Below are 9,534 nucleotides of genomic sequence, written 5' to 3' on the forward strand. Positions count from 1 at the left end.
TGAATAATGAAAGTGACAAATGAAATCACTCAAGAGTAATAGTAGTAGAGGGCATTAAGCTCGGTTTCGTTAGGCTTGGATAGTTTTTGTAATTATGTTTTTTTTGTCGTACTTCGTTTATTCCCTCTCCTTCTCACAGCTCTGTTTTCCTTCTACAGACCATGAATTGCCCAAAATTACCCAAGTCTATATTGGAAATGGATTCTCTGGCAAAATGAATTATTTGTCTTGTGTTAGTTTTGACAATGACTTTGCAATTTTGCACTTTTTTTATTTTGTCTCTCTTTCAAGGTGACCTTGTACTACCTTTATACTTTGTGATTCTTTATATCATTACAAAATGTTAAGATGAAAAGTTAAGCTTACCCACACAAATGAACCTCTTATATCATTAACAGTGGTGCTGAGAAATAATTGTTGGATGCAGTAGCAAATTATCAAAACGTTTTCTTAGCTACAGAGTATCTGCTGAATATCTTGAATAAATAATGATATAAACTTTTTATTAGGGGGTTATTGGAATGTTTTGTTAATCATTATTAATTCCCAGAGATTTTATGAGCATGGTAAGTAAGAATGGACCCAACTACAAATGATGGCAATGTATGTGAGTAATATATCAAATGATGGTAATGTATGTCAGTATTATATCAAATGATGGTAATGTATTATATCTTATGTGATACTTGTCTCTTCAGCTGTCACCTTCATATCATTATGTTAAAAACAGTGTTGCTGTTTGTAGTGGATAGTGCTTAATGTAGGCTACTGTATCCCAATCTGAATAAGTCAATATAATGGAGCTGTTCAATGCATGTATGATGAAGAACGTGAAGGAGCATAACTTGGCCTTCTTTGTGCTCTCTCTCTTTCTCTCTCTATCTCTCTCTCTCTCTCTCTCTCTCTCTCTCTCTCTCTCTCTCCTTCCAGACAGAGTGCTTGAGATAGACAGCTCCCCTCCTTAACTGGTCAATTAGGATGTCCGTTAGTGACAGTATCCGGAGGAGGTCGGGCGACCCCCGTCAAAGGCGTCCATCGACCCCCGGCCGCCTTGCCCGCCAGCCCGCCAGACGTCACGCCAGGCGGAGAGGAGGGCGTGTTGCCGCGGGAGACGGGCACGTGTGGCCCCGACCTGGTGGCCCGTCTCACTGAGGTCTTGGCTAATGATGACAGTGGATGGGTCTGAGGCTCATTAAAGATATGATTTACCGAGACTCATTTAAAGGCACTCGGAATACTGTGTTTAATGGCCGGCCATGTCACAACCACCATTTCCATATTTCCACGTAGAGAGAGAGAGAGAGAGAGAAGTGAAAAGTGAAATTTTTTGGATAAATAATAAAAAATAAATTTCTTGTAGTCTTGTTTATTTCTCCTATATCTCATGGAATTCATGAGGGGTGTTAGTTGTATGTGTGTGTGTTTGTGTGTCTGTGTGTGTGTGTGTGTGTGTGTGTGTGTGTGTGTGTGTGTGTATTTACTCTTCTTAATGGTATTTCAGGAAGTACTGTAGGGTCAGTCAATCCTTCGATATTTGATGAGGCATAACATTTACACAATACAGAAATTCTTATAGTACGTCAAATTCTCCCATTTAGAGACATTCCAAATGTTTTCAGTTAATAAGGCGATCCAGATAATCACTTTGCACCTCTGGTCCACTCCCTTCTATTTATTTTAGCCATTCACTGGGGGAATCAAATTTCAAGGCATTTTAGGATTTACATATAAAGTTTTGACAAGAATCTCCAGATCTACAGAAAGTACTTCAGAAGGTATTTTTTTCTGATCAATGCCAAGCTGCTCTGTCCACCTTTCTACTCCCCATCCCTCCTTCCCTGCCTCCTTCCACCTCTTCTCTATACATCCTTTCCATTATTTCACTTCTTTTCACAGGGTGCGAAGTCAACGTTCCCTTTTGACCGACATGCTGATAACACCGACAGGTGTTGCAGGGGACTCTCTGTGCCACGTCCTGATCGTCCTCTCATAGAGATGAGGAACCTGCAGAGCCGGGACCCCCCCCTCCCTCCCTGCCCCTGCTCCTCAGCAGGAGATGCCACTGTGAACACACACACTCTGCTGGTGACGACAGACTGGGGCTCTGGAGCAAATAGAAATGGACAGTAATAGGCACTGCAGCGCCGCAAGAGCTCACAGAGATTTAGTGCCATCGGAAGGGGATTTTTTTTTTTTTGCTCTGGGCTCTGCATGGAAAATGCCGCTCGCGAGCAGAAAGATAAATGGTGATGAGGCCAATCATTGTCATCAGTCATCTCTGTAAAGCCATCTCAGATGCAGTTAGAGTCAAGTGGCTTGACACGACTAATGTCTTTGTGCGAGATAAGTCATTTCAGGACTTTTGAGATCCTATTTTCTTTTCTCCAGGAATATGTTTTTTTTATAATGCCAAGAAGTAAAAATGTGCTTAACATAAAATAGTTCAGAAGTAATAAAAGCACTTCAATCAATATAATGTGACATAATTGATGTTATAATGGTAATTTTGTCCAAAAAAAGAAATAGGCCACTTCTTCATAGAGGTGATAAAGAGATGTCTGATACAACAACAATCAAAACACTTTTGCCGTCAGTGGAGAAACAACTAATTGCTAAAAGACATCCCAAAGACAAACCTTGCTGTTTCAATTCTTTAATGCTGCAATGACGGTAGCAGTCTAACTCTGCAGGAACCCTGTGAGGAAAATAAAAAAGTCTTTGTACACCAACTAAGCTGTGGGGGGAAAAGCTTTAGCTTTCTTTTCCAATTAGTAGGTGCCTGGAGAGCCATCTGAGCAGCGCGGGGCTAACGAAAGCTTGGGGGGAGCCAAGAGATTGGGCCCTGCCCTTGCTGCCACCCTCGGCTCCCTTTGTTCTGCTGTTCTGGGCTGACCAAGGCCATCGCTGCTGCAGTCTGGGTCTCCGCAAGCCAAGCCTATCGAGATATGTGGGTCACAGACATTCCTGAGACGAGATATCTGGAGCAAAACACAAGAAGAGGAAGAGGAAGAAGAAAAAAATGAACAAGCAGAGGTTCTCTTTTTCTATTTTGTTCTTATTCTGTCTTGCTGCTTTTGTGTCTAATTAGCTGTTACGAGGGAGAAGGCTAAAGTGGACATCTTCCACTGATGCTGCCAGATGTTATCTGAGATTTCAGCCCGGAGGGAGGCAGTTTGTTTACAACCGAGCAAAAAACATCTCGCTTTTGTCTCGGCTCCTATTTTTCTCAGGGGAGGGTTTTGCCGTACAATATTTCTTCTCTCCACCCTCTCCCTCCCCTTCCCTCCCCTTTGCTCACCCCTTCCATTTTCATCCTCATAATCCAACTAGCCCCCTTTAATTGTCGCTTTCAACTGTGTTAAAATCTGATCCTCGGAAATGCAACAGATTATACCAGACAATAGGCTCTCAGAACAGGAGTGGCCCTAGGACGGGGCCTTGTTGCACCCCTTCATTCACGTGAGCATGAACTTGCCACAGAAATACTGATGTCAGCGCGTTACACACAGAGAAGTGCACTCAACACGATAAATTAATATTAATGGCGTGAGCCAGAGTCGCTTTATGGATCCTCTCCTCTCCCTTCAGCCAAGTTAATCCGACAGCTATTACAGAGGCAAACACTTATCACCATGCAATTGACACAAAACCCATTTCTGAAATGATTAATTAGCTCCTCACGTGGCATCATGCTGAATCTGTCTTAATCAAAGTTGGGTAGGAGCCGTTGAGCAAAGAGGTTGGCTCTATATGTTACGGGTTGTGGGCAAGACTCACATGTCTGTGTCGGGGAAAAGAAATGGGAGGAGGAAGAGGAGGAGGAGGAGGAGGGATGGGGTGTAAAAAGAACAGTGTGTGCATTTTTACACTCGTTTCCCAGAGTAGGATTAAAAACATTGGGTCGATGGCTGTGGAGCTGAAAGCGGGCAGGCGCACACCACACATTCCATAACAATACCCCGTGTTCGGTCAGCCAGGGATCCACCTTGCCCCTCCATTAATTGGGCAGAGCTATATCTCCGAGCAACAGATATAAAGTCGATCTCCTCGATTAGTGAGACAGACCTTGGAGGCGCAAGGCGCAAAAGCAGGTGTAGTCACCGACACGGAGACAGCAGGACAGCCTGGCAGACAGACAGACAGGGGAGTGGCCAGCTAGGCAGCCGATCTCACTCACACAGACCTCTTTTCATTTTTGAAGATAATCAGAACATGACACAGCTACACAAAGGGGAAAAAAACACTCAGCAGAATCAAAATGTCTGCTCAAACATTACACCAAAATAGCCGTGTCGGAGGAGCTCTACATGATTAAAATACTTATTAGTATCAGCTCAGAGTCCAAAGACCAGATGTAGTGTAATTGCAAATAAACCATAGCAGACAATACAGCGGCCATTGTGTAAAGTTTAAGTGCCTAATCTGCTATTGTGCTTCCCAAAGCAGAGAGAAGGGGGTAAAAACAGTCATCACATTACCATATTAAAAGTAAATGTGTTTTGTGAAATGTCAATCCAATTAACTGGTTTCAATTTCATCCGCCGCCCAAACGAGGTTCTTTTATAAGGTTGATGCGCTGTAAAGGACGCGTTTCGGTAAACACAACGCCCACGGACCATCCTACGGGGACCATTAAAGCCGGGGCACTAATGAAACAGCCCGCAAGGAGCCCATGCAGAGAGGAAGAGAATGAGAGAAAAGAGACGGAAAGAGAGAAAGAGAGTGGGAAAGAGGGAGTCCTCAGCTCTCTCTCTAGGGAGACAGGGGAGACCCCAGACTCACTGTAATAGCCAGGGGTGACCACCACCCAGTCACAGCTTGGATATTGGACAAGCTAAGTGTAACAAGGTGATACATAGGAAGGGCCAATGGGCCAATCACAGTAGCCTGACTACGCCACCCTAAAGCCTAATGCGTCAGGGAATCTTTACGAGATTGTACCGCTTTCAGGTTCGTAACTACACAGTGGAGACACGAATTCCAGGAAAACAATATTTATTAAGACAAAAGGTTGGGCAGTGGGGATCTGAGGGTGGCAACTATGGATATCCACACCAATATTTTACATGCAAGCATCAAGAAAGGCTCACCTGTTACACAGCAAAGGTACACCGCAAAGCGATAAGCAATACACAGTGCTTAGACTAGCCCCCCTCAGAGCCACCTCCCTACTAAATAAACATAAAAGTTACAAACAAAAGGACAAGACAGGCAACACAAAAACCAAACACAAAATAACCAAAGCAAAGAAAAGACAAGACAAGACAGCAGCACGACCCATGTTCCCCATCAGCATGACCGTGCTGCCTAAAAGAACAGAACACAGAAGATTAAACAATGAACACCACAATATACATAACATAAAAAAACAAATGTTTATGGGGAGACAGCATACCTAACGGTAGCACAGACAGGGGGTACACCAGTGGAGTCTACATTACTACTGCCCCTCTTAAGTAGCACTCCACTGGTGCCAGATTGATTATATGCCCCGCCCCCTTCATTAGCACTTGCAGGTGCTATGGTAAATAGCAGGCAGAGAAGGTCTACCTGCTACATAAGCAATTGACAATGCTATCAAAATGCAAGCCAAACATAGTGTTGGATCTACATTGTTCATGTGTCTACTTGCAACAATTGAGGGGGCAACTGCAAAGCAACAACCAAAAAATTAGACTGAATGTTGAGTTGACCACACCGACACACATCTACAGGTATGAACATGCATTTACAGCATGCTCTACACTTGAAGCAACTAAGAAGACAACCTCCACTTTTATGTTAGGTCTGGATGAGGCCCTCTGCTGAGGGTCATACTGAAAAACACAGGTTGTATAGCATGTAGTAAAATTATAATTAGTAACTATACTTTTATTATATAGGCCTACTAGTTACTCAAAACAAAACCAATAACACACAGTGTGGATGTAGTGTGTGGACACACTGCAATGTATAACTCATTTGGACACACTGCAATGTATAACACATTTTCACATTTCCACACTTCACTTTGAGCATTTTAACAGTTTTTTCATTCTGATGAAGAGAATTGCCATGAGAAATAAACACAAGCAAACTGCCTATGTCCAACACAGACATAGCGCTTTGGGTGGGAATTTGTGGGGCTGGTGATATTTGAAAGTAATATTTTCAATCTGTCCAGATGCTCCAGCGAGAGGCCCAAGAGTGAATTGGCCTTGAGTCTCCTTATTTTGCCCTTTCAAACATGCAATCTACAGTATGCTTGCCACAGTGGCTTTCTAGAAGCATACTTCCCTATAATGCTTGTATTTTCACCTGAAGCCATGAGTGGTAAAATGCAAAAAAAAGAGGAATTGTTGGAAACCGTTTCTATGGTACAGCCCCTCAGTGAAGGTAGAGAGGGAGAGGTGGATAGAGACAGAGAGAGAGAAACAGAGAGAGAGAGAGAGAGAGAGAGAGAGAGCATATGTTCATAACAGGCCTGAATATATTCATTTTTTACCTCCCTTCATCTGTCAGGGCTGCGCTCGTGCCTGGCTAATGAGTGCTTTAATTAGCTTTGACTCGCTCCGAATGCTCCAGGTCATTCCCAATTGAACCCCTGGTCTGGGATCTCGCCCTCCTGATCTCCCCTCGTATCCCAAGGGGACCTGGCTGTAAGGTATCCCCAGGGAGGCCAGAGACCAAACCATTCCCATCTCCTTTCATGCCTCTCTCTTTCTCTTCTCCCTCGCTTGCTCTTTCTCCGTTCTTAGCCCTCATTTTAGTTTCATTTTTTTTTTTTTTTTTGCAGATTCAGACCCCATTTCTTTGTCCTCCATTCAAGTTAACAAAGTCAAGTTCAGGTTGGAGCGCAAACCAAATACTGCATCCACGTTTTACAAAAAGGAACAAATTAGTGGGGATGCAGTACCTGAATTCGAGAGTCTTATCACGCTGATGTACCTCTGGCAAGCCAACGTCAAATTCACACAAATTCACAGACAGACACACCTGACACCACGTCGTCTTGACAAATGAGGAGGTTGACGTGGATGTATCTGCCCTCTGCGTACAGGCATTACATGATGGAGGTAAGTGGCATTCGCTGCGGTCCTTATGCTTCCATTTCCATAAATGACATTCTCCTCCACAAACATTACGAAACGACAACACTTCACCGCTGTCTTCTCCAGAACAGCCAAAGCATGTCTCTCCCACAAAATAAAAAATCAAATAGGAAAGAGAGATGAAAAACCACCTGACCACCGTGGCACAGCACATCTATCATTTAAATTGGTAAACTTATTTTTAGATGCAACACTCCTTTGTTTTATTCTCCCTTTTCCTTCTTAATTCATTTATTTTCCTCCGTCCTCTCTCTCTCTCCCTCTCCTTCTTTCCTCTGTTCCCTGTTGAAGATTATTTATCTAAACACTCCACTCTCTGAGAGTGCATTCGGTGGCCCTGAAGCTATTTTCCACTTGGGCAACCGTGAAGTCATATTGACACTAAACATATGGTCGGCCCTGTTTGGAGATACACTTCCAGACTTGCAGAGTTTCAGTTGTCTTAATGAATAATACCATGGTGGATTCGAGCGGCAGCGATAGCTGGGAGATTTTTTTTTTTTTTTTTGCACGGCACCAACAATGCCTTCATGCATGAATTAGCAGTCTGCATTTTCATTTCAACATGGAACCAAGAGACATTACGCCTTCCTCTTTCATTTTTCACCAAGGAAACAACAGAGAGAGAGTGCAAAAAAAAGGGAGAAAAAATTACTGAAATGTACTGAAGAAATATTATACCCTATTATTAACTTCCTCTATATTACATATCAATTTTTACATTATACGAGACTGTGCAGCTTATATGAGCTGGTGCCATGGTAACAGCCTATCGGTGCATTAACAGGAATGCATTGGCTCATGCAGAATGAAATACATATTTTACTAGATTGCTTCATGGAGAAGGTAAAATAATGTCTTTGTTGTGTAAGGCACAAAGAGCCTGCAAGAACAACGAGATGCTCCTGTTCGCATCTTGCACATACCGCTCAAGCGACCGCAGCGTTAAGTGACAGACCAGGTAAAGAAAATAATGAACAGCCACAAATAGAGCCAAACGCAGTACGCTCAGCTAAACCTCCATTCGTTCGTCTTAGGCAGATGGGGGGGGTGGGGGGCAGAACACTGCCTCCCACGATGCACTTGGTTGACGTGAGTGATGGGGTCTGGGGAATAGAGATGGGGGTAGGGGGGTAAAATGGAGGGGGAGGGGGGCAGGGGGTAAAATGCCCTCTGGCACGTTTTGGGGGTGTTCCGCATCTTGGGAGCCATGATCAGGTAGCGTATGTTGGAGGATGGCGAGGAGGCAACCGAGCCAGAGAGGGTTCACGGGAAGGGGAGGAGGAGGAGGAAGAGGAGGAGGAGGAGGAGGGGGATATGCTCTCCAAAGGCCCCATCAAAAAGTGGCCCCTGTGACACAACACTGTGCCATCATTATGTTTGAGATATTATGTAGCGGTGTTTCTAAAGTGCAATTATGTTATATAACATTATATGCTGTTCAATTATATTTTGACATATTAAGACATAAGCTCTATGGTACGTCTTAACAAGAGTCAGATAACTACTGTCAGATGGTGGACATAGAAAGAGATACAAATCTTGAAATTCATGTTCCAATGCATAATAAGGATGATTAGACAAGCTCAGCTTGTACTGGCTTATTTATGAGATGGACTAATTGTTGTCCTTCATACCAGAAATCCCCCCAGATGACTTGGAAAAAAAAAGCAAAAAGGAAAAACTGTTCTCTCTGGCTGAACAACAAGAGATTCCTCTCTCCCTCACTTTGAATTGTGACTGTGCTAAACATTTGTTTGCCACCACGTGCACGCCACACTGCAAGAATTAGCATGTCCAGTGGGCGGTGTTCAAAACTAAAACTTTTACATAAGTGCACACCAGTGGGTGGATGCGACGGGCTGTCCATTTGATATTAAATGCGGTGACCGCTATAGTAATTACCTTTACCTGCAGAGGAGGCAGAAAGAAAGAGAAAGAGAGAGCGAGAGAAAGAGAAAGAGAGAGTGCTCGGCGTGTTTGCTTGCGTGTGTATTTGTGGAGGTGAAAAGGTGTGCTTGGTGACAGATGGATTGAACCCGGTCCAGAGTCCCCCGTCCAAGACACACAATCCTCTCAGGTGCTCTGCCCGTCCTCCAGGCCAACGCCGCAAAGTCACACACAGTGCAACACGCCGGCCCACACTCCTCATGTGGCTGCGCGGCCACATATGGCCTGCAAGATGTGTTTAAATGCACTGGCAAAGAAACGGCTTTGGCAGAGGCCCTCGCACCCTTCACATTAGCATTCCCAGCATCTTGATAAATGTTGCAAAGGAACTTGGCAGCAAGACGTTTTTGAGATTTCATTTGATTGAAGGTTGATGTTTCGTTCAATTCGAAAACTTGAAATGTATCTGCGTTGGTGTGGCGGGGATTGTTGATAATTAAATGGATGACCTTGGATTTGGCTTCATTTAAGCACTACAAATAGGAAGAATTGC

This window comes from Alosa pseudoharengus, unplaced genomic scaffold, assembly GCF_046254945.1.
Source record: "Alosa pseudoharengus isolate Yale_2024_CS ecotype anadromous, Long Island Sound unplaced genomic scaffold, YU_APseudo_1.1 YU_APseudo_1.1_scf_17, whole genome shotgun sequence".
NCBI lineage: Eukaryota > Metazoa > Chordata > Actinopteri > Clupeiformes > Clupeidae > Alosa > Alosa pseudoharengus.